At 40.5% G+C, this 26,183-nt stretch overlaps 2 long non-coding RNA genes across 2 annotated transcripts in view; one reads left to right on the forward strand and one right to left on the reverse strand.

The window, feature by feature from the left end:
• The window catches only part of LOC112649964 (uncharacterized), a 133,157-nt gene that overhangs the window by 63,010 nt on the left and 43,964 nt on the right, over window positions 1-26,183 (reverse strand). Inside the window, exons 2-3 of the long non-coding RNA XR_007413935.1 lie at window positions 25,452-25,543; window positions 22,493-22,575 (exon numbers count right to left, since the gene is read on the reverse strand). This is a non-coding gene — a long non-coding RNA (uncharacterized LOC112649964). The remainder of the gene's footprint in view (window positions 1-22,492; window positions 22,576-25,451; window positions 25,544-26,183) is intronic.
• Window positions 21,735-26,183, forward strand: part of LOC118350265 (uncharacterized) — a 38,761-nt gene continuing 34,312 nt past the window's right edge. The window contains exon 1 of the long non-coding RNA XR_004803724.2: window positions 21,735-22,627. This is a non-coding gene — a long non-coding RNA (uncharacterized LOC118350265). The remainder of the gene's footprint in view (window positions 22,628-26,183) is intronic.

Genomic DNA, 26,183 nt, shown 5'->3' on the forward strand with positions numbered 1-26,183 from the left:
CAGGAGGCTGAGCAACTGAAAGAAGTAAAAAAAAAAAAAAAAAAAAACACTTACCTGAGCTGCCAAATCACAGCAGATGGTGTGATCTGAAGGGAGATAAACATTAAGGCTGGGAAAGCAAGCAATTCATCCTGTCAGCTTTCAAAGGCTGGTGCAACTGAAAGATCAGCCCAAGAACTGGGTAGAAACCGTACCACAGCAATGTTTGACAACAATCAAACCTGTCTACCAGACAGGTGATGGAGGGTAACCTGCTGAGGAGAGAGGAGCCCCTCTAGCAATGGGAAAGACTCCCACAACTGTTTGGAGTTAAAGAGCAGAAATGAACCAGATGTGAGAAATTGGACGCAAATAGGGCATGCTCTACGGAAAACACAAATCGGTAGACAAATGAAGTGATAACTCTCTTCAGTCACAACACAGAGGAATGAGGTAGCCTTGGGCTGGGAGAGAATGTGAAGATTCTGAGTTGTTTTTCCTGGTTCCTGGCTCCCAAGATGACGCTGAGGATCTTGAGTAAGTCATGGCCAGAAGCACTGGCAGGATAGCAGAGTTGGGGTGGCTGGTCTGCAGTATGACTTTGAGAGGCTGCCTCCATTCTTATATGATTTCCCATTCACTTATTTAGGTATTCATTGATTCCCTCTTGCATTTATTGTGTAAATATTTACCTAGGTAAATACCTGATTATGTACCAGACACTGTCCTTGGTGCTGGAGCTAAAACAGTGAACAAGACACTTTTTCCCCCTCCCCGAGCTTATATTCTATTGAGGGAGACATCATTTAATAGCTTATGTGGCCTGTTCTTCATTTTCTCTTTTATAGAAAGGATATAATCATATGTGCTTTTACTTAGCATGGTGTAAGAAGTTTTGAGAAATTCCTATAAGGCAGAGTAAAAAGTGTGTCAGAATTACTATAATTAACATTCTTATATCTGTTTCCCAGGCTCTGTTGGTGTCATCTTGCTAATAAGAAAATTTGATAATGCCATTCCCTAATTTGATGTCTTTTTATTATTGGAAACATGGGTCTGTAAGCTTTTTCTGCAGAGGTTTAGGTAGTAAATATGTCAGGCTTTGTGAGCCATAGAGTCTCTCTCACAACTATTCAACTCTACTGTTGCAGTACAAAAACAGCCACAGACCATGTATATATGAATGACTGGCTGTATTCCAATAAAACTTTATTTACAAAAACAGGTGGTGGGCTGAGCTTGGCCCGGGGGTTGAAGTATGCCAACCCCTGATCCAGTCTAAAGCTCTTAGTATAACACACAGTCTGATCTCTAATTGTAATTCCATCTCATCATCTTGCATTCCTCCTGTAAAAATAAATAATTTGCTATTTCTTGAACCATAACATAATTTCCAATCTACCTTTTAAAAGTGATGATATGCTTACTATAGATTACTCAAATAATGCAGTTACCTAAAAATTGAATCAGTCTACTATTCATATGATTGTAGGACTTTAATTTTCCATTCATAAATGTCATCTAATGCATAGATTTTATCTTTTTCTTTTTAATGCTTGCTTATTATCTTATTTACGGTGAACCACAATTTAACCAATCACTGCCCTTCAAGCTTCCTGGCCTTGTGCAAGCTGCTTTCTCTTATGAGACTTTTCTTGCCTATTTGACAATCTTCTTAAGCTCAAGAGCCAGCTTAAATATAACTTTCTCTGTAAAATCTGTCCCTCATTTCCTAGGTAAAATTCACTCTGTTCTCATGTATAACTCCACTATAGCTCTTCAAGAATCTAAGGAGAAGTGTATTAGGTATTAATAGATGAAGTACAATGAGTATTTATTAGATGCCAGACATTTTTCAAAGCACTTAATCTATATTAAATATATAAAGAATCTGGTTTTTTAATGGCATTATCAAATCTCTGATGATGTCTTTTATTCTAAATTTTATACAGGGTGAGTTGATTTTTTTCTCTTACATGGAGGCAAAAGAATCCCACCTTACAAAGTATTCAGGAATTCCCACCATTGTGCATTGACCCTGGCAGGTGCAATATAAAAGCCGCTTTCTCTTTCCTTTTAAGCAATAAGTACCCTGACTGTGGTCATCAGACCTTAATCACGTAGGTATCACCAGGGGCCAGGGTAATAATTTCCTCATGGTGGAATCTCAATAAATATCTGCCTAGTGAGTTAATGACTCACTATAGAGATGAGATAATTTACTGAATAGAATGGAGCTGGACAACTTAATACCTTTCTTGAATCCAGTTTCTTCATCTTCAAGGGGTTTACTGTTTTAACTGCTTTGTTGATGTAAAAGATTAGGGGGAAAGAACATGGTGATATTACAAACTTGAGTGCTAGTAATTCAAGTTCTAGCATACATAGGCTGCAGTTTTTCAGAACTTAAGTCGTTAGCAGAGAGCCTTAATTTAAAACACAATCATACTACATGTTATACGAAATTTAAAAAGGACAGTTGTTTTTTTTTTTTTTTTTTTTTTAGATTTTTTTAAAAAAAGCCTCCTGAACTAGTATCAAGACAAGAGAGTCATAGGTGATTAACTTCTGTGCAGAGCTGGTTCCCTGGCAGCTCATCAATGTCTATTAGCATCCTTCTTTGAATGCCACTATTTAGATGAACAAAGGTGGTGTCCACCACCAAAAAGAGAAGTTGAATTGAGTATCTCACAGCAGTGCACATCTCCATGACAGGGAGAGTGTACAGTGGGCACTGATTCTTGATTTATGGGCAATTTTAAGAATGGATCTCAGGACAGGCAGTAAATTAAGAGCAAACCTGCACTGGTATATATTTTATAGCTTCCTGTGAGTGGCAAGATAGCCAATAATAACAACAATTATTCATAAAGCCAGGCACTGTGCCAAGTGTGTTACAAATAGTTTCTCATTTAATCCCCATGATGACAGTAGGATATAGGTTTTTTTAATCCCATTTTACAGATGAGTAAATTGAGACCCAGGTTAGATGCATTAAGGTGTCTATGGCCATGCAGGTAGTGACAGTACCATATTTGAGTCTCTCTGATTCAAGGCCCATGTTCCATTTCACTAAAGTATTCATGTAAAGAAGTCAGATCTAACTTTCTAACTTCCTGTTTTCCTAATAGAATCTGGATGCAGTTTCATCTCATAAATCATCATTTAAGAAAGGTATTAGATGGTCCAAGCTGTTGGTCTTCAGCTCCACAGCCTAAAGTGTTTGATTAGTAGAGTATGTGGACATGATGAGCTACTTATAAGAGCATATAACCCTTCTCTCTTCAAGAGCCTGAGTATGTGGGAGATTATTGCCTCATAGAGAAATTCCAGGAATGAGAAAGGCAGGAAAACGAGGACTGGTAAGATTTATATTCATTTTTCTCAATATGACGGCAATTCACAGAATGACTCAGTTATGGACCTGGCTCCTTCTTTATATGACTTGAGGTCGAATGAATGGTACCTCTAACATCTACATGTGCCTTCAGAGCCAGGACGATGTTCCCAGACCTGCATGACCTCAAGAGCAAAGCAACTTATGTGGCCACATAGGTTTACCAGTTGCCACCTAGGAGATCCACCCCCATGTAGGAAGCACTGCAAAGCATGACCTCTACTGTCAGCACAGAGGATGAGGCTGCCAGGGGACAAATCTGTTAGTCACTGACCTATCTGCACATGGTGTGAGCAGAAACACTGTCTTTTCAAGGATGTTTGTGTAGTGGACAGCCTTGGAAGACAGAGATAGTATCTTCCTGTAGAGCAGAGGTCTGGTCTGCCTACTGTTCAGTATAAGACAGGGATAGGGCTCAGTCAGGTTTGCTTGCAGCCCATGACAAAAGATGCATGTTCCTCATCTGGGCTGTAAACCAACAGTGTACTCGGCGTCTACCTGAGCCACTCTGCATCACCACGTGGCAAGTGGTGCGGGTAAGGGAGATGGACGTGAACACGAAGCTCATGCTGTTTGCTATACTATGAGTAATAAAGTCCTCTGTCTCTGTCCCAGGGGTCTGTGTTTTCTGTCAGGTTCACTTGTTTGCTTGCAAGCAGAGTAAAATCTCTGATCCTTCAGTCTTGACACATGCTTACTGATCAACAGCTCCACGGAGCCCAAGATTGTCCTAATGTTGTATTTAGAGAACTGCAGCCCAAAGGACCTCTCCTTTATTCTATCTTTAAAAGCTTTATTATTATTATTATTATTATTATTATTATTATTATCATCATCATCGTCATCATCACCATCATCATCATCATCATCATTATAGAGTAGCCTGAGTGTCGCCCAGGTTCCACCATTTCAAAAATTAAGCATGCTCAGAGAATGAATTTTCTATTTCTCACAGGTCCTGAGTTACTTATTTCCATATAGAAATCCTTACAAACAGACATGAACAGGAAAGAGACCCTTGGCGGGGAACACAGTCCAACCCTTTCTCCTCCCAAGTCCTTAAACCCATCAGAAAAATTTTGATGAGTAAGGGTCTGTTCTTAAAGAAAATGTAAATTAGGCTGAGCTAGTTAATGGGATGTGGCTTATTTGTCTTTAACTGGTTGTGGACCTCTCCACACACAGTGTTGAATCCATGCCTGTAACTAGCTGGGAGCATCTGCCTCAAGCCTGTCTTCTCTGAAATGTATGGAAGGATTTTTTCCAAGGCAACCACTCTCTGTTGCTGCAACACTAGTTGTGACAGTGAGGACGCGTAGGATTTCAGGTTGCTGGTTTCAGGAAACCAGCCCACTTTTATCTCAAGAACTTTTTAACTTAAACCTGAACTTTCAGAGGAATTATCCCTAAAACACCTTCCTGTGTCTCTCCCTTCATTATTGGTATGTTTATAGGAAGTAATAAATATTTGTTCTATGACATGACAACAATAACCTTCAGTTTTCAATAGATATGTGTTGTCACCTCTATTCTTGAACCCCCAAATGATGACTTTACAAGGGTGACCACTGAAAAGACTCTCAGTTTCTCTTCTAACGCTATGGTTTACTTGACCTAATGGAAGCATGGAAGCATCCGCATATTGGTACACAATTTCATCTTTAAAAAACTTAAATAACTTTATACTCCCCTCATCCGTATCTCCCAGAAAAAGAAATGTTTTTTTTCAGTAGTGATGGTAGGAATACTTGGACCATGCAACTTTTTTTAAAAGAAGATTTTACTTACTTATTTTTGAGAGAGATACAGAAGCCAAGCATCAGCAGGGGGAGGGGCAGAGGGAGAAGGAGAAGCAGACTCCCTGCCAAGCAGGGAGCTGGACACGGGGCTCAATCCTAGGACCCTGGTATCAAGTCCTGAGCCAAAGGCAGACACTTTACTGACTGAGCCACCCAGGTGCCCCAGCACTGCAACTTTTATTAAAACTCTGCCGCCTACCCCTTAACAGCTAAAGTTCCTTATAGCCTCTCATTCTCCTACACCAACACCAGGTCTTTCCTATCCATGTGCCAAGTTATGCACAACCTCTTAGGTCTTTGATCCTCACTGTCCAGACCACACCTCCCATCTCATCTCCCTGGGCCAACTGTCCTCGCTTCCAGCCAGTAGTATAGCACCTCCAACAGCCTCTGTGAGACTATAGAGCTGTTTTATATTGGATCAGTTTTCTCTTGAGAACAGACTTCAGGAGCAGGTGCACTTTCATCCTTTAGAGATGCTATGCTGGCTACCCCCAAATGCTTTGTTCAAATAGGGGAAGGAAAGAGACTTTGACCTCTTTGCATGTGATTATTATTTTTTTTATTCTGTCTTACTGGCCTTGTATTCAGCTCTGCTAACTCTCTAACATCTTGTAGCTGATGATGTTATCACCTGATGGTTAAGGGCAACTGTTCCATGTTTTGATTCTATATTTGGGTTTGGTCCCTTGCTCCATTGGATAGAATTTCTTCTTAACAGCTCATATTCCCAGGGAGTTTATACAAGCTTTCTCAGCTGGTTCGGCAGGACAGTTAATTAGCACAGTCACCTCAGCTGTGCTGACATTGGTTGATGAGACCAGTGTAAAACCAGAAATGTTTTGGAATGATAGGCTGTGTGAACTGATGCCAAAAGAGCCCTGCTGCCTTTTCCTCTTCTGTTCAAAATATGTTTAATTGTAGCTCTCCTTCCAAAGTACAGATAACACTAGTGATTAAAAAACAACAACAACCAATACCCCCTCCCCCAAACCCACAACTGGTATTAGAGCAAGCCAGATAGGAGATAATCACTGGCCGTTAAACAAATCTTATTTCCAAAGAGACAATATAGAGTTGTATGGGTTTGAAAGCACAAAATGATGTTATTTTTATCTTGCAATCCAGTTCCACATATGGCAATCCTGCTGAGCAGTGTGACCAGGCAAAGTTGAGGGACTTGTTACAGTGAGTTTATTAGCTGCAATGGGAACTTGTTCCAGTTAATTTGTGCCAGGAGGCTGTTATATGCAAATCACCAACATGGTACTGAGTTGGTTCACAAGCAAATGTCAGGACAGAATGGAGAACTGTCTCCATATTCTTCTAAAAGTAACTCAATGGTATTATTTCACCCTACTGTTTTTTGGAGACATCTTAAAAGTTGCTTGCCATGTCCTGGTAATCAGAAAGGAAATATCTGAGATGAATTAAGGTCATCATAATTTAACACCCTGGGTAATTCATGTAAGGTGCCACTTTCAGAAACTGCAGAATTATAACTCCTCCTTAACCAAGAAGAAGGTGGTTCCCTACCAGTCTGAGGTACCCTGGAGTATTTCTTATTTATTTTTGTTTTTAAAAGATTTTTTAAATTGATTTATTCATGAGAGACACAGAAAGAAATGTAGAGACATAGGCAGAGGGAGAAGCAGGCTTTCTGTGGGGAGCCTGATATAGGACTTGATCCCAGGACCCCAGGATCACAACCTGAGCCAAAGGCAGATGCTCAACCACTAAGCCACCAGGCACCCCACTCTGGAGTATTTGGCTTCAATTTATTGGACTAGTGTTGTTAGTTCTGCTAGTGTTGTTAGTCTCTGCCCTTCTCCTAAGGGCACCTGACATAAGTGCTTTGGCAAAGCATAAGGACATTGCTCAACAGGAGTACTTCTTGGGGAATGGTGACTGGTTGTGTTCGGCACATGTTCTCTCAACACCAAGTTTTTGGACCTTTTTAAAAATTTTTTTCAGTCACAAAAGGAAGGACATTCAATCAGGTGCATTGGGGACTAAAGGCGACGACCAGGGAGAGGGCTACATCCAATTAAGTGGTCATTTTACAGGAAGACTTATGCTTCCCTAGGACTTCCAGTCTCAGCTTGGAGTTTACATATTTACATGTTTCCTTCAGATGTTTCCTGGCATACTTGAAATGTTCCTAAGAGGCTTTCCTAGACTGTCACTGTTGCTAGAGTCCTCATCTTTTCAGTTTGGCACATGAGACTACAAGAAGTCTACTCAAGGTTGATATTCCAGGGTCTGGCTGTACTGGTGACATTTAGACACCACCTATATCTCGGAGGGTGATATGGGTTCATCTGTTTGGGGAAAATATTACTTCCATTCTCATTTCTCTGTATTAAAAAAAAAATGAAAGCAGTATCCTGAGCTGAGATAGCTTTAATGATTTAATTATTCCAACTAAGAAGATACTTAGATGTGCATGTGGCGTAAAGGAGGCATAAAAGAGAGCCGAGAAATATGTGTGTGTATGAGGCCCATTTACCCTCTCCAGGCCAAATAGAAATTTTGCAGAACCACTGAGCTTTTGACAACTGTGAAGATATTTTAAATAGTCCCTCATGTTCCACAACACTTTTATGTATCTCAACCAGTCAACAGCAGTTGAATGCACAGAACATTCAGATTTTTAAAATAGTTTCTCCCCCAAAGTGTGGCAATCATTTTTACCTCATTGGTAGTTTAATGCCCAATAAATTATTTAAAATCAGAAACTAAACAACATGTGGTCTGACAAGCCGACTCCTGTTCTGCCTTTTAAAAATTGTTCAGCAAACATCAGTTGAAGGCCTCCTGGGCTCTATCTGGACTTCGGTTGATTGCCTTGTCAAGTCAAGCTCCACTAGAAGAGTCTGGGTATCTCTGCACAGACAGAGCACCTTTATGTCTGAATGTGAGGTGTTAATCCCCCGGTGAAGAAGGAAATCTTTTTCCAAGTTCTTGCCACACATTACCTCCTGTATCAGCGTGGAAGCAGGTCCAGGGGAAAATGATTCAGATACCCTCTGACCTAACAGATCTTTTATCCTGTTTTCCTTTTAACAATAATTATATCGTAACATTGATATTGGTGATTCAGACTTTGCCAAAAATGGTCTTATTAACTAAGCAGATAAAGGAAATATTACCACATGCAGTGCACTAGAATGCTTTGATAAAAGTCTCCCTTTGTCTGGCAAATGGAGCTAAGGAAACTCTCTGTTTTGAAGACCTTTTGCCTTCAAAACAAAGAGCTGAAGTCAAAAAAACGACAGGCGCATGCCCACATCCAAGTCCCATGTTCTATGTCTGCTTAAAGACAACTCCGGCTGACTTCATATTGAAATTTACTTTTGGACACAATCTAATCTGACCTGTTTTTGCACATTTTTGGATGGATTTAAATTAAATTTAGGAAATAGCCACAAATATTTGCATGAAAAATGAAAGTGAGCTGTGCAAAATACACTTTTTCCTAAAGATTGTTTTTCTATTCTGACTTCATGAGGGAGAGTCAATACGAAAGCAGAATTTTGTTGCTCAGCTCATGGGCATTTTCAAAGAGGACCCACATACTAAAAAAATCCGATTGCAAAAAAACCAAGACAAAACAAAAAGTCAGATTCCCATAGGGGTCTATGTCCCAAAGAAAGGTTAAGTATCACTGTGTTAAACCGTGAACTCTGGAGAAGTTTCTGGTTAAAAGAAATACGTAGTCTTGTATAGCCTTCCATGAGAAGTGGCTGCTCACAAACACTGAATGAAACCACCAGCTAGAAGTAATTACTTAGAGCTTTGCACTTAGAGGATGCATTTCCTCTCATGGACCCAATCTTTTCCACAACGTGACAGGTAATTTGGTCTCAGAGCAAAGTGGCAGACCTGGGTAAGGCTCAAATAAAGGGAGAGGACTCACCAGTTCATTAAAACCAGTGAATACAACTCACTCCATTGTGAATATTGTAGATACATGTCTCTCCATACTGCAAACATCTTCAAATTACTGTCTATTTATTTATTTAGCGGGATGAGGCATAAAATGGAAGGACATGCCATTGTGCAAAACTGCCAGCTGTATAAGGATGTAGGGAATACTGATGAGGTTGACAAGGGTGCGGACAGAGATCCTATTACTGGCTTGGGTCTTCCTCACTCTCTCCTCCCTCTGTCACCCACCCCCACTCTCTTCCTTGCCCCCCTCCCCCACCCTGTGTTCTCATGTTAGCACCAGCCTCAGATTATAGGAAAGCTATAGCTCTGTAAATGGCCTGAGGGAGGGACAGGCTCACATTTCATTCGCCTGGAAATTTAGAATTACAAATTAATCTACAGGAAACAATTGCTTGAGCAATTTAAAACTGATGTGGGCAACAGTCCACCCAGTCCCCTTCCAGTGGACGCCAAGACGGAGTGATGGAGGGGGCTGGTGTGCTGTGTTGTGCCTCTTCATGCAGGGCCTCACCGACAACATTTTAGCTTCCTCGAAGGGTTAAGGAGGTAATTGAAAATGTGTATAGCATTATGCTTCTAATACAGCTACATTCATTTTTGACTTGATGAAATTATCAGCTATTTAACAGCCTTTTACGTTGTTTTGACTGCAACGTTTTCATTTATACCTTAATGTAAAAATGCCAACTGCAGGATTCCTGTTTGCTGGTGGGGGTTGGCTGCTAAAAAGAAGCCTAGACAATGTGATACACACACAAGATGTGCTCTCAGGAGACAGGTGCTACTTTTGACTCTTTGGAAATTACTAGAACATTTAAATTAATTTCTCTCTCTCTTTCTCTCACTTAGCATCTGCTGAAATATTTGCTTAGGTGAAAAGACCTCGGATCCAGTGTTTTTTACGTTGAAAGTGACAAGCATCTTTACACACTTTGCTTTATTCAGTTTTATTCATGTATAAATGGTATGTCAGCAACATTTCAAGAAGTGATATAAAGTATTGATTTTATATCCATGATAGATTCCTGCATTTTGAAAACTTGGGCAATTAGGAGTCACGGTTTTCTCTATTAGTTTTTAAGGGCCCCAACAGAGGACAGAGCCAGCTCTAGGCATGGTTAATTTTAACGTGTGTATAAGGAGACTTCATTACATAGCCAGTATTTTAGTTAAGTTTTATCTTGGTAGTAGTAGCACATTCTTTCTGTTACTACTCCTTGTGACGGCCAGCCTTCACTGATACCTCCTTCATTATAACTCAAATCAAAGACAATCATGGAGAGTCTGAACAAAGTGGGAGTTCTTAAGAAGGAAAGACTTTTTACAAGAGAAGGACTGGGGAGGCTTTCTGGCATTGCCCGGGTATTGGAGAAAAGGGTAGGATGTGGGTGGGCCTGGATGAGGGAGGAACATTCTGATCACAGCTAGAGTGAAGTGATGGTGAATGGCAGTGGGCACACTGGATGCTGTGCAGACGTGCTGAGAACGCTGTGGAACCCAAGCCAGATGGGGGGCAGAGAAGTATCCTGGAAGGTGGGTGGAGGCAGACCATGGATGGCCTGTCTCGAGCTAGTGAGTGTGCAATTCTTCACCAGCTGGTGGAAAGTCGCTGAGGACTCTGGAACTCAGGGTACTGTGGCATACGGTCCACTCATACCTCCCAGCCCAGAAGCAGAAAAGATGGGAAGAGAGATCAGAACACAGGCAAATGTGAGTCAGCACCAATTCCCTTTCCCCCCACCCTTTTTTTTTTTTTTAAGATTTTTTTATTTATTCATGAGAGACACAGAGAAAGGCAGAGACGACACAGGCTTCCCAAAGGGACTCTGGGATCATGACCTGAGCCAAAGGCAGACACTCAACCACTCAGCCACCCAGGTGTCCCCCTACTTTCTTTGTTAAGACCAAAGAATAACTTTAAAAAGAGAAAGCAGAATATATCATGATACATTCTAGAAAAGCTCTAATCTTTTGGTCTTAAATTTTCTTTTTGTGTCATAATCACATGAAGAAGATCCCCATGTCTTTTCCTGTCTTTCTCTTCCCTTCTCTGCTGGTCACACCCCTCTTGTCTCTACTTAGCCTCATGAGGGGGCATTCTCATCACCAAGCTTTATGGAACCCAGTGCCGAATTTCCTAGACCCAAAGATGCTTTCATGTGACTGGATGTGAGATGACACAACTTAGCTCAAGTCGGTCATCAGCAAACAATTTATTGTTGTTGTTATTATTATTATTGTTATTGTTGTTATTATTATTATTTTGCTTAGCTCTGTAGCTCTATGGTTCTACTCTTCTCATCTGCCTGGAAATTCTGTTCCCCAGTTTGAAGGGCAGTGATCTCAACAGATGGGACAGTGACCCTTTCAAATAATCTATATTATTACATGCCTCTGATAGGAAATTAATAGCTCTAATCTTACTTTCTAATGGAACCAGCAACTTATGGGACCCATTAGTTAACTAGCCCCTTTAATGACTGGTGCTTACCAAAAAGCACAGGGATTTTAGTTTTATGTTCAAAGCTCTGTTTCAGAATAGAAGGAAGGTATTTGCTGAATTGACCAGCTTATCCTCAGTCATGCATATATCTTTCACTCAAAATTATTCTTGCTTTTCTTGGTTTACCCTATGTCTGCTGATGAATTCCTTGCTACATACTTTCTTTCCATGGACAAGTAACCAGGAAAGAACATAAAACACAACATGACTTTTATACAGTATTTTTTATTTATAAAATTGACCTTTTGCTTGAATGGACAGTTTTCCTCTTTATATTTGATGCATACACCCGGGAACATAATCAGAAGATTCCTATTGATTGTTCTGAAGCAATTTAGTTCTGGTCATGGTTGTACTGGATTTGCAATTATACTGAGGAGAGGTATTATTGACTGGGCCTGGTAATTACCACACTGACATGGGATTCAGCCAGAGGTGAAACTACCCTACAGCTCCATGTTGGCGTTTCTCTTATAAAAGATTTGCACCGGTTCTTCCAAACTACGGAAGAGCAACATATGATGCTATGCATGTTTTAGTCACACAATTTATTTCACTATGCAGTTCATTTACTTTTGAGTATAAGCAGCTTGAGATACCTGACTTAGGAGGGGGCAAACATTCAGGAGGTTAATTATCGACCCATGACACATACACTTTTGTCTAGTAAAACAAATAGGTCACCTTTTGTATTAAAACAATGGTTTCTGGACAGGTCTTATAAGTAGATGGATTACTCTTGCATGTGTTAAATCAGATTGAATGTGGCCTTAAGTAGTGAGTCTATTTTTAATATGAATTTGAATTTCTTAGTTCATGTTAAATAAATAGTAGAGGATAGCCCCCTAGCAATAACTCTGTGTTTATGCTTAGAAAACAGAAATGTTTTATGCACAATAAACTCAGGTATAATTGGTAGTTTTCAGTAAGAAATTCAAGGAAACATGCATATAAATAAAGGTTATGTGGAACAAGCATTCTCTTTTACTTAACACCGAGCCTGTATATAAAGAAAAAAGTGCTAATGTGAAAATCCACTGGTCCAAATGCAGAGAAGGTTGGCTTAACTATAGACAGCAGGGTATGCACACAGAAAACAGGAAATGAAAAATATATTTTCATACTTCGCTTATGATTAACAAAAATCTACAAGTTAAAGTAACTCCCGAATAGTAATTCCCAAATATTATGCCTCTGCATTTTACCTAATATGCTTACTTTTATTTCCTAATTAAAGTTAATATGATCAGAGTAAACCATAGGAATATTGTAAATGAGACTCTTCATATCTAGAACAGAAGGCTATTCTCTATCAACTATTTTTTTTTCTTTAAAGATTTTACCCATTTATTCATGAGAGACACACACAGAGAGAGGGAGGCAGAGACATAGGCAAAGGGAGACACAGAGTCCATGCAGGGAGCCTGATGCAGGACTTGATCCTGGGACTCTAGGATCACGCCCTGAGCCGAAGGCAGACACTCAATTTCTGAGCCACCCAGGCATCCCTTCTATCAACTATTGATGCAATATGCCTTCAGGTTTTGTTTAAAAAAATACAAATTATGATTATAACTTGAAAGTTCAAATGGGAAACATTGTCAGTTGCTTCTGCCTGTAGAAAAAAATTCATTTAATTTACAAAATCCAGATTATTTCTTCTTTGCTCATTTGGTCAGTTTTAGATCTGTTGTACTTGTACCTGAAGCTGGTTTATTTCACCAAAGATTCAATTCAATGAAAGACTACTGTTTTTTCATTGTCTCATGAACTGCAGTAATTCTAGGATCAATATAACACCCTTAAAGGGGTTGTACTCATATCTTTCTGGACAGAACTGTTATTATTATAGAGTGTAGATAGGATAGTTCTTTAACAGAAGATACATCTAACAACTAAGAAATTCCTCATAGAGCTAAGAGATCTTGATCACATGACATTTCTGATATCATCTACCCCAGCCACAAAAGCACCAATTTAGGAAAAGGCGTATTGTAGAAGATGTAGCCCAACCATGTCCAATCCATCAGACTCTCATGTGAACCAGCCTATTGAGAAATCTGTGTTTGCTACCTTATGAGTAAGACAATGCTTTAGAAGACTAGCTTTGGGGCACCTGGGTGGCTCAGTCTGTTGAGCACCTGCCTTCTCCTCAGGTCATGATCTCAGGGTCCTGGGATGAAGCCCAGCATCAAGCCTCGCATTGGGTTCCCTGCTCCTCAGGGAGACTGCTTCTCCCTCTCTCTTCTGACCTTCCCCCACCACCATCCTGTTCACGTATTCTCTCTCTCTTTCTCTCTCTATCTCAAATAAATACAATCTTAAAAAAAAAAAAAAAAAAAGAAGAAGACTAGCTTTGAGGAGCTGGACCAAATAGAGATAAAGCTGTATTAAATGATTTCATTGTGGTGCAATTAACACAAAGAAGATAAATAACTGAACTTTGTGGTTACAGGACGCACACAAATATCTGCACAGTCATATTGCCAGGAGGGCCTCTGGCCTCTCAGGGAGCCTTAGAGTACGGATGACTCAGTGCAAACCCATTACCACCACTCAGAAAAACAATGTTCATCAGGGAAAACAGTGAAACTGTCTTAGCTAGAGATCCTTGAGGAAATATGGCAAATTAGACTGCGTCCCGGCTTCTGACATGTGAGAGGAGCATGAAGAAGGGAGGCTTTCTCTGCTGGCATGCAGAAATCACTGAGGATGCAATAACTCAGATGAGCAAGTTTTATCTGAGGTATTCAGACAATTTGGGCAAAAGCAAACATTTGGTTTAAATTAAGTGGATAAGAGACTCAGTTCCTTACTTTGTTTTTGTTGACAGGCCTGGGTTGATGCATGCAGAGAAGACGAACAAGTATATCCTACTTGAGACTCATTAAAATATTTGCAGAGCTTTACTACTATTTGTGAAGATCATGCAGGGAGATGTTAGATACAGAATATCTTATCTCTTTAACTGGACTCTATGCTCCTGCCTGCCATAGAGGAATTCTCATATTTCTTAGCCATTCTATATCTAGCATAGTACAGAGCATATAGGGACCAACCTCAGATTCTCTGTTAAATAAAATTAGTAATTAGTCACTATTACTATTGCTATCTCCCTTTGCTATAGAATATTTGAACCCCTCATTGTATGTTATACAGAATTATCAGTTAAGAACAAAATAAAAGTTTGAGTGGAGTCAAAACATCTAAGTGAATTTTTTTTTTTAAGAGGATTTTGCGGGCAGGCAGGGTGGCTCAATGGTTTAGCGCCGCATTCGGCCCAGGACGTGATCCTGGGGACCGGGGATCGAGGGCTCCCTGCATGGAGTCTGCTTCTCCCTCTGCCTGTGTCTCTGCCTCTCTCTCATGAATAAATAAAAAATCTTAAAATAAAAAAAAAGAGGATTTTGTAGACAGAACAAAGGATGTTGTGTAATTTTCAAACTAACATAAAATTGAAATGAAGGAGCAGCAGAAACTGGGGCAAATAATCCATTTCTTCCCCACCCAAGGTAGGTGCCCTTAACATTCTCAAAAATCATACCAACAGTGATATAGTTAACTCAGCATTTTGGGTACTTTTAAACTTCAATGATCTTTTAGCAAGTCTTATTGTCTTGGGACAGCTTGATGTTCCATGACATTACCCTAATCATTTAAAAAAAATTATTTAGGGGCACCTGGGTGGCTCAGTGGTTGAGTGTCTTCCTTCCACTCAGGCGGTGATCCCAGGGTCCTGGGATCCAGTCCTGTATCCAGCTGCCTGTAGGGAGCTTGCTTCTCCCTCTGCCTCTCTGTGTCTCTAATGAATAAATAAAATATTTTTAAAAACGATTTCATTTATTTGATAGAGAGCGAGTTTGAGAGGAAGCACAAATTGGGGGAGGGACAAAAGGAGAGGGAGAAGCAGACTCCCCGCTGAGCAGAGCCCACGGTGGGGCTTGGTCGTAGGACCCTGAGATCATGACCTGAGCCCAAGGCAGGTGATGCTAAACAGATAGAGCCACCCAGGTGCCCCTACCTTGATCAATCATTTAAAACATGAAGCTTCAATTAGTAGTCTCAGAACAAAGAGAAATGCAAACGGACAGATTTAAAACTAACAACAAAAGCTACCTTCTAGGAAGAGGACTGCACTTGTGTGAGTTTCATACAAAAGCGCAGAAACTAAAGCATGACACAAGGTGCTGTCTTTCTCTTCATAGACACACCTGTATGGATATGCATTGATAAATCGAAACGCGGCAGTCACCGTTATAAATACAGCTACCTGGGGGATCCCTGGGTGGCGCAGCGGTTTAGCGCCTGCCTCTGGCCCAGGGCGCGATCCTGGAGACCTGGGATCGAGTCCCACGTCGGGCTCCCGGTGCATGGAGCCTGCTTCTCTCTCTGCCCCTCTCTATCATAAATAAATCTTAAAAAAAAAAAAGAAATAATAAATAGAGCTACCTGGCTGTCTGAAAGTCAGTATCACACAGCCTAATCTATTTTAAAAAATATTTTATTTATTTATTTATTTATTTATTTATTTATTTATTTATTCATGAGAGACACAGGCAGAGGGAGAAGCAGGCTCCCCTGGGGGAGCCCAACGGGAGACTCGATCAGGCCAGGATGACGCCCCGAGCCAAAGGCAGATGCTCAACTGCTGAGCCCCGCAGGCGCCCCGCTCCCTCTAATTTTGCCAGCGTTGTAGGGCCTGCGGAACCCTTATTTTTGCAAAAACTGACTTAGAACTTTAATGCGCGGTAACACGGGATTGACCCAGGTGGGGTTTTCTTTAGAAATGAGGCGCTTGGGAAACCGTGAATCCTCTTTGGAGGGACCCCTGTATGTCCCCTCCAGCCCGTGTGCGCGGCGCCCGGCCGGTGGCCTGCGGCGGGCAGGCGGCCCAGGCAGAGCAGCCCGGGGTCCCGCGCGGGCCACACCCCCGGGACGCGGTCAGCCGCTGAGATGGCTTGAGGAATGCTGCACCGAACTGTTGCTCCTGTCATTAAAAACTCAACTAGGCAGAAAGCTAGGAACGGAGCAGTTGACAAAGATAAAGCCGAGAGCTCTGTGGCTTATCCTTAATTAGGTGTTGGCATTGGTTCTTGTCAAACAACGGGCCGAGTGTGCGCCGCAGCACACTGACGCACGCAGGCAGCCCTAGTCACAGCTGGAGAGAACACAAAGTGCATTCAAGCTGGCACTGAAAGGGATTTAGATAAGTACTCGAGGTAACAAAAATCGAAAAAGGAGCATGATAGCAATGGAAGCTTTAGATGAATTGCAACGGAGTGCACCTTTATTACAGCTTATCAGCCTCCAGACAGCTACAGACCGACCTTCCTAGCGCATTTCTCTTCGTGCTCTCCTGGATTAAAGGTCAAAGTAACTCAAATTTATACGTCCTGTCTCGCTGTCTCCGGCTCTCCCGTGGCTCACATCGAGGCACCACACAGTTCAGGGATCGGGTGTCCCCGGCATGAAAGCTTCTACTCTTTGACGGAGGCAAAGCCCTTTTCTCATCCAAGAGGTTCCATTTATTTAAAATAATTCTCTTGCGGGGGAGAGGTTGCAAATAAGGCGCTATGGAAAGGTCACAATAACGCTACTGGCAGCAATAGGCCCCGGCAATGGGCCATCTCTAACCGCCCTGGTCCATAGGGTGGTTCTCTTCTGCGTCCACTTGACATATCTGAAGACCTAATATCCTGGTTTATTAGAACACTGTCTATATGGATTCTCAACATACACAAAAGCTGTGTGTTTTCATAATATGTATAAGCACTTCAGACGGTAAGCTGTGCACATTGCAGCTAGCAGATGGTAGCTCTTATCGCAGATAAAAGCACATATATATGTTTCTGTAACTACACCCTCAGAGAGAACGGATAAGAGAAGAATCCTCTCCACATCACAGCTTACATTACCCATCTACTTAGGCAGCAAACAGCATATGTTTTACTGCTGTGGAAAGGCTGTACTTGGGAGGAAAATATGATTAAAATAAACTTAGAAATAACCCAATGGATACATTTTTTTTTTTTTAAAAAAGTGTGCTCAATCCTGGAAGTTGGGAGTGTGTGTGTGTGTGTGTGTGTGTAGCACGGGAACTTTGCATATTCGGAAAGTCACAATAAAGAGCACATCTTGGGGTTGTCAGATCACATGCAAGATGCCCAGTTAAACTTCAAATGAACAGTGAATAAATGTTTGACGTAAGTATTATACAACTATTGCATATTCCACGGTTCATGCAATATCTGGGCTACACTTCTACTAAAACATCATAAGGCGTGCATCAGAAATTTAAATTTAAATGGGCGTCCTGTATTTTAATTTGCTAAATCTGACAACCACAGATCCTAGCTGCAGTTACTGAAGTGTTTAACCAGTGTTCCCAGTGTTCCAGGTGAAGGAAACCGTCAACAGGAATATCTATTTTGGAGTAGGTATGGGAATGATTCCAGGCTCTCTGTGTACACAAAACCAGCAAGGGTCTTGAGCATTTGTTTGAATGCTGCAGTCAATAAGAGATAGTATGGATAATTTAGGACACATATACTGCCCCCCCCCCCACACACACACACACTCCCCAACCCTGCCTCTAGAATTTTAGATCCCAGTTTGGAATTATCTGGATAATTGTTTCACATGGGTATCTAACTCAGCTTTTTAAAAAAATTATTTATGAATTTGGTTTATTATTTCAGACTAAGATCTATTTGCACTCATAAAAAAGGAGACAGACTTTAAACACTCCACATGTACACATTTGTATTCTTATGGTGAGATCAGCATTCAACTAGAAGGTTAAATGGAGTTCAGATAATTTCTTGTTTTATTCTTTGCTCTGGCTTTTGTCTCATGTCTTGCAGCAAAACTGAATAAAGATGTCTCCATTTTACACCCGAAGATTCAATTACTTTTCGAATGCCGGGTAAACATCTGCAGATGAACGATCTTAACAAATGTATTTTGATTCCACACAAACTTATGTGACACTTTTGTTTTCTCTCTCTGAGAGCAGAGAATAGATTCAAGCCTGCTTTTCTGAGCCTGAGCACTGCATTTTTGGCAGACAGCCAGCCAATCTCTGCAGTCCAATGAAACTCTGATCCCATCTGCTCCAGCAGTGCAATATATTCCACTTCAGGTCAAAAGCAGGGAGCCAGCAGTATTAACATTACACTAATCTGGAAAGACATTTTCACTGGGCTAGATAGGCTAATGTTACACAGGCTTTCAAAGCTCCAAGGGTAAGGAGCAACAGTAATTGTCGGGGGAATACTCAGTGGGCAGAGGATTCTGGCCGAGAATATTCCAAGATGAGGCTAGATGGATGGATCTAAAGAATGAGGGAATAAAGAACTATCTCTTAAAAAGCACAAGCCACTATCTTGTCAGGCGGGTAGCTTCAATACAGCTTTGAATCATATAGTTAGCAATACAAGCTCTTTTATTCTTTTTTTTTTCAGGGGGGTGTTTACTCCTGTTCCCAAAACTTAAACGCGTGTGTGCCCATGCATGCGTGCATACTCACATGCAGGCACACATGCACGCACACACACTGCCTCAAAGCCTACTAATAATTGATGAAGACTACAATCTCCATTACAAAACCTAGATGGAAATGGATTCCTCTCAGTATAACCTTGGCATTATGAAATCAGAACCATTCCCAAGCTCCTAAAAGATTTTTTAAATAAAAGGAAGCATGTGTCTAACCTCCCTCCTCCCCACCCCCAACCCTCCTAACTATTTTGCTGTTTGTAGAAAATATGTTCAGTTTGGGGATATACAGCTCTGTAATCAATTGCTCGTTAAACATAACCTACCAAGGACTTTATTATAGGCCCTTGATGCAAAATATACTGAGGGAAAATACTCTGAGAGCAGATTAATGTATACAGTGGAAATTTAATACCAGTAACCAAATGGGTCTTTCTCATATCCCTAGTTCTGTGGTTGGGGGTGGGGGGAAGTAGTTTAAGATTCATGCCTTTAGGCACATCAGAAACCATTAAGAACTACATTTCAGGAAATTGTAATGAATAAAAATTCAATTTAGACTCCTTGATTTTCTTTTAGCAGAAGACGAAAAATGTTGGGCTGGAAACGAACTATTTGAAAATCCCCACAATTAGTAAGTATACAGCTATGTTTTTGCCATAATTTAAAGTTATTCAGAGTTGATGTGAAAAACTACTTTGCGCCAGAATAATAGATTTTCCTCTATTTGTAACTATGCGATCTCTATAATGTAAGAAAGTAACAAAACATACACATAATCTCAATTTTCTTCCCTGGTAACAGAAGCCAAAATAGAGGATCGTATATTTTGAATAAGTTTTCGCTTATCTTTCTTTTTTCTTTTTTTTAAACTTAAATATGAAAGCTGTTTGGAAATTAGTAAAAAAAAAATGGACTTTTCAACCTCAGAAAGTAATAAAAATCTGGCAAGCATTTTTATTGTACCGGTTTAACACTTAGCGTCCCTATCTTGTCACGAAAAATCGCTTGTACAAGGCACTAAATTTGCAGAGAATTGAAGACCCTCCCCCTCTAACCTTTTTTTTTTTTTTTTAGTTCCTCGGTCTAAATGGAAAATTCACACAGGGCACAGATGAATGAATATGCATGAGTCTTCATGCATTGATATACATATGATTTCTCGTCTACAAAGACTGGTTTGGAAGACTTGTTATCTGACCAGGAAAGCCTGTAGTAAGTTGAGATAACGGAGACCGACTCCCATCCCCTCAGCCTTTGCAATTGCTTTATATTCTAATCACTGCACTAAGCATCTGTCCCCGGCAGGCAGCTTGTTCAATCTAGCAGATAACGGATGAGTGCAGCCCGCGGTGGCTGCGCGGCCCTTCGCGCCGGAGCTGACGGTCCATTCCTCTGATTAAACAGGCAGCGGGAAGGAGCTCTCGGAGCTGTAATTGCCTCCGTTATGAAACATCTTCACCTGTTAGCCAAAGCTAAGTTGAATCACAGCAGAAATTATTAACAGTGGCTGTTTTCAAGCCAGCTTAATTTGAGCCGATGCTGCTGTTCACTTAGCACAGATGAATAGGTGTGCAGGACAAGAGCCTAAGCGGAGATGACACCCCGATGAATATCTGCTCCCAGCCCTGCTGCGGGGAGCTGGCTCGCACAACCACACACACTTGTCCGAGAGCGAAACGGGGCTGGGCACCTCTGCCTCCCCTCGTGTCGCGGGAGAACTTCCTGACCGGTGGCAGCTTGTGACAGCTAAATCATTTTTTCAATTAGTTTCCACCAGTGTTGGCAAACAAACTGTTTTTTTGGGGGTGGGGGGTGGAGGGGGCGTGCACGATGCTGTTGGAAACATTACCCTGCTTCAAACGTGGCCAGAAACCCTCTTCTCTGAGAGCCGAAAAGGCATTAAAATTTAATGGTCTGCTTTCATTTTCTCTGCAGTGTGCTTCAAGATGATTATAAATTATAGCATTCTGCTTACTTTTGACGGAATAAGTCATGTATCAGCATTTGATTTAGAAGCAATGTGTGCTTGACATATGAAACACATCTTGCAGATGTGATTTATCACAGAGCTCCTTTTTTTTTTTCCCCCAGAAGAAAATAGTGGCGCAGGAGGGTCACCGCTGTGACAGTAACAGCCATCCTTAGAGTGGGGGTATGACTGTAGCTCCAGAGAATGAATTGTAAAAGTCTGAGAAGTCTGAATATAACCAGATTTTCCCAATTGAGGAATCCCTTTGTGTGTTCTCTGAAGCTTGACGCTGTTCTCCAAGATTTTGCTTTATTTATTTATTTTTTAATTTTTTTTCTGGGAAAAGAGGAGCAAGCCATTACTAGATATGGGAGTATTGTTTCCCAAAGTGGAGGGGGGTGTTTGGGACAAGAGGTTCTCCTGCAAACCCAGGGCCGTTTGGGAAGCTGCTGGTTTGTAGGGTCTCCTCTGGCCGAGGGGACCAGGGGTTGAGGGCAGAGGCAGGGTTTTTCAGTTGGGTGGGTGTGGGGCTAGAGGCATGGAGTATAAAGGCAGTGCCTGACTCTCATCAGCTGTTCTATTTCTTTGCTTTACAGGTTATGTTTGCTGGCAAACCGAACTGCAACCTAGCCAATCCATTTATATCAGCATCTTTTTACCTGGGTTCTGATGGCGACAGCCAAGAGCATTGTGTGGGGCCCTAGTGATCACTAAGTGGTTTAACCAAACCATCAGCTGCGCCATGTTTTATTTATCAAGTCTCACTAATCACTACAACTGAGCTGCAAAAATCCCCCATATTATTTCAAAATCATCCTCTTACAGTACAAGGTGTAACTCAGAAATACGTTCCCCTTCTTTGTCTGTCTATCTTTGTCAAACCAAATGTACATGTCACTCATCTCTGTGCAGCTTTATCCACACCTCCAGTTGCTTATTCATGACCTTATCTGTCTAGACAGTTTATTCTGGTACTTGTGATGTTATAGTGTAATTATCTGTGGTCTTTCCCCCTCCTCCTACTATATTTTCGAAGGTAACTCTTAACCATTTTCTTTTCCTCAGTCACTAGTATACAGCCTGGCACAAATAGATTCTCATTAACATTTCTGAGTGAATTAATGTTGAGTGAATAAGTGTATAAATGAATACACGTGTAAATGAATGAATACTTCAGGCCCAAGGAAGAAGTGAGAGTGCAAAGCAGTGCTGACAATAGTCCCCTATCTGTTTCTTCTTTTCATATGGAAAAAGAAATCCTAGTTTTTAGTTGGGCATATGGCTTTCTGGAATAAAGACTTCATTTCCCAGACTGCCTTGCAGCTAGAGACAGCCATTTTCTAGATGTAGTCAATGGGATGTGGGTGAAAATGGTACAGTAAGTGACTGACCTTGATCATGGCCGGGAAGAGGTTTAAGAACTCAAGCACTGGCAGTCATTTTGGACTCTAGGGTGCCATTTGGACTGAAAACCCTGTAAAGCAGAGCAACAAGACAAGGAATTTGAGGCTTTGAGACCACAGAGAGTAAGTATATAAGCCTTGCACTGATTACTTCCAGGTTTCCAGAATATGGGAAGGGGGGCAAAAAAACTACCCGATATCATGCAATATTGAATTGAAATCCTTACTAGGGTTTACCAGTAGGACTAGCTACATCGTTTGTGACATTCCATGTGAATAATTTTTGAACAGAGGAGCTCACTGGTCAAAAAACTGTTAAGAATTTCAAGACAGGAGGAGGAAAGATGAAAGGAAGCTCAGAACTTGTGTGATAGAAGCACCCCTGAGTACTAGGCCTAATACTATCTGACAATTGCCAAAACTTCTCTAAACTCATTTTGCATCAATCCTATTAAACTTACCTACTAAACTTTAGCTACATCAGCCTTCTTTCTGTTTCCTGAAAGTCCTAAATCCTTTCCTGCCTTAGGACATTTGCACTTGGCTCCTCCAAGCTGAGAACACTCTGCCATAGATGACTACAATCCTTGCCCTTCTCATGCTGGTTCCTGCTCTGCCTTTATGAGACAACAAATCAATGTGACCTCCTTACAAGAGTCCTCTCTGGGACCTCTTTACCCCCAGGGCCCCAGGGTTCTAAGTGCCTTTTTACTTCTTATGTAGCACACCTAGACCAGTAACCCATTATGTTGCTTCCTTTTTTGTTTCCTTTTAAAAACTACCCCGTTCTCCTGACTACAATATAAGCTTCCAGAGGGTAGGTACTTTCTGTGCCTTACTCACTGCTAAGAAATCACAGTGCTCCTTAGAACAGCTGAGGAGCTATCTAAATATTTGATGTATGGTGAAGGAAGCCAACCTCAAGCACGTGGGCAGTTGAACTAGATCACTTGGGTTCAAGAAGAGATTTCTGTTTTTAAAACATTTTACCAATTTATCCTATAATTACTTGATTTTCCGTATTTGGTTATATGGAAGTGGCCATGCAAAGATAGAGTTATGTGTGTAAATGTTTCTTGGATTTGTCAGATAAGTGAAAAAGGAGAGATCTCCTCTTTGCTGGACATCTGTCTGTATTGTGATGAACGCACACACACATACACACACACCCTGAGAACCAAAACTACCTATTCCTCTCTCACACAGTTTACTGTCTATACTAACATGACTAACATATTAAGTATTCCTTATCTTCATTAGCATAGCTGTACTCTTCCAAGAGAGTCTTGCCCAAGTAAATTAATGAGATTATTCATTACAAGAACTTTATGAAATATCCATCAATTTTCAAGAAAAAGCAACAACAAATATTTTTTGCCCTCAGATTCTTTGACTCCCTTGCCTCCAAAACCATTACTCTTCCCACCAATTGTAGACCTTTATGATGATCCTTAACCACCTCTAATCAAGTCCCCGCATTGGAAGACCCTTTTTAGAACAAACTTTCCACTCTCAATAAATTTTGATTTTGCCTTTCCTTTCCAAGATCCTGTCAAAGGCAAGGTGGTATTCTCCATTACTGTAATAAGCAATTCAGCTTTATCTTCTCAAGGGTTATATTGCTGACATTTGGGGAGCTGGTGTTTGACAAGTTTCATGCAGTTCTTTCTTTACAAAAAAAAGTATGAGCTTATGAATATGATTTTTCAGAATGATCAGTCGCAATTATTTGGAGAGATAAAAATAATGCACACCCTCTTTCTTTCTCTCAAAAGAAGTTCTGGCCTTATAAACATATCAAGATCAAAGGCTTATATAAATGGTAACATACAATACCCTTGTAAGTCCGAGAATATACAAACATATTTCCACACTCTCATTGCCAAATATGGCAGCCATTAGACACATGTGGCTATTGAGCACTTGACAAGTGCTTAGTCTGAATTGAGATGTGACCTAAGTGTGAAATATACCCCAGATTTAATGATTTAGTTTGAGGAAAGAATGGAAAGCATGTAAATAATAATTTTTTATAAGATTATTTAAAAGTAGTATTTTGGATATAGTGCAATATATGGATGTAATAAAATAGAATACTTTGATGTAATGTATACTGCATATGCATTAAATATATATAATATTAAAATTAATCTTAACCATTTCTTTCTACTTGTTAAAACTATGGCAAATACATAATTTCAAATGACATACGTTGCTTATATCACATTTCTATCAGACAATGCTGCTTTCTCTCTCTAGTTAAAAAGACACATAAAAATCAACTGTGGCAAACTGCATTATCAGTAGGGAGGCATGATATATATATATCATATATATAAACATATTTTATATGTGTATATATACACACATATTATACACACACACACACACACATATATATACACATATTTTGTCTTAGTTCTTCAACATTAAATGCTTATTTAAAGGTTCTTACTAATATGACCATAGACAATACTTTCAAAGCATAAAATATTCTTGGTAAATGCACTTTCCTGTTCTACTGGAAAGCATTAAGGGGAATTACCCATAAAGGTTGAAAATCATTTATGAGTTGTTTTGCTTTTGAATTAAATTTTAGTGGAAATTCTTCCATAGCTGACTTTGCAAGAGATATTTAATGAAATGCACCAAACAAGCAACCCCACACATTAATGCAACTGTGTAAAAAGCCAGGTAGATCTGTGATCCAACATGTAATTCAATTGTACCAAGAGGCAGATGTAATCTGTCATTTTTCTCTATAGCTGGCTCTTTCATCTGAAGAATGAAGACTGCCTAGTGTTCACATTGTGGACCATAGAGAAAATATGCCTATCCCCCTCTGTCCTCTTATCTGCTTAAAAATACCCTAAACCCTCTGGTGTGAGTTCATCAGGGTGGTATACAATTTCTTCTTGGAAGATGCTTCTGGAAGGATAATGCTTACTTTTGACTAGGGTGAGACAGGGACGTGACAGTCTTGGCCACCGACTAAAGTTAAACCGGAACAGGGGCAGCACTGGGGCAAAGGTTTCTGACCTGAAGTGAAAGAAGAGAGAAAAGCTTGTTAGCACAACAAGTGAATAAATAAAATGTCTCGGTACCCTGAGAGGAAGGAACGTCATGCTTTACCACTAAAGACAAGAAAACTCTGCTTCATTGCCACTTAATCTTCTGCAACATAAGAGTCAAACAGAGAGACCACATAGCCCCCGTCGGGTGACTAAGGTACTTGCTTAATTTTAATGTGTTGAGTTTTTGAGTTTCATCCTTCAAAGTGTTTCGTCCTCTGAAACTGTTTTCACATTGCATATGTTTGACAGTAGTTTCTAACGTTAAAGTTCTCACATGATGATAATGTAATGTCAATAAACCATAATTTCAACAGCATATCTCTATTTCTAAGCTGTTCCCATCTAGAAGTTTTCTCATGTTTGAAACAGAGAAATAGGACATGATTGGGGAACAACATGATAGAGTAGTTCTGAACTTGGACTCTTCAACTCAGCTATTCTGGCAGCGTTGTGACTCTTTCCTTGATGAAACTTCCTTAACACTGTTCTGTGGTGTAAGGAATCAAGAAAAAAGTACTCTGAGAGCATTTCACAAGAAAATCATTTGCCCTTCCATGGTCCTTCTAAGTCACAGAACTGCTGCTTCCTTGAACACCTCACATCCC

The sequence above is a fragment of the Canis lupus genome, chromosome 11 (assembly GCF_003254725.2).
Source record: "Canis lupus dingo isolate Sandy chromosome 11, ASM325472v2, whole genome shotgun sequence".
NCBI classification, from domain to species: domain Eukaryota; kingdom Metazoa; phylum Chordata; class Mammalia; order Carnivora; family Canidae; genus Canis; species Canis lupus.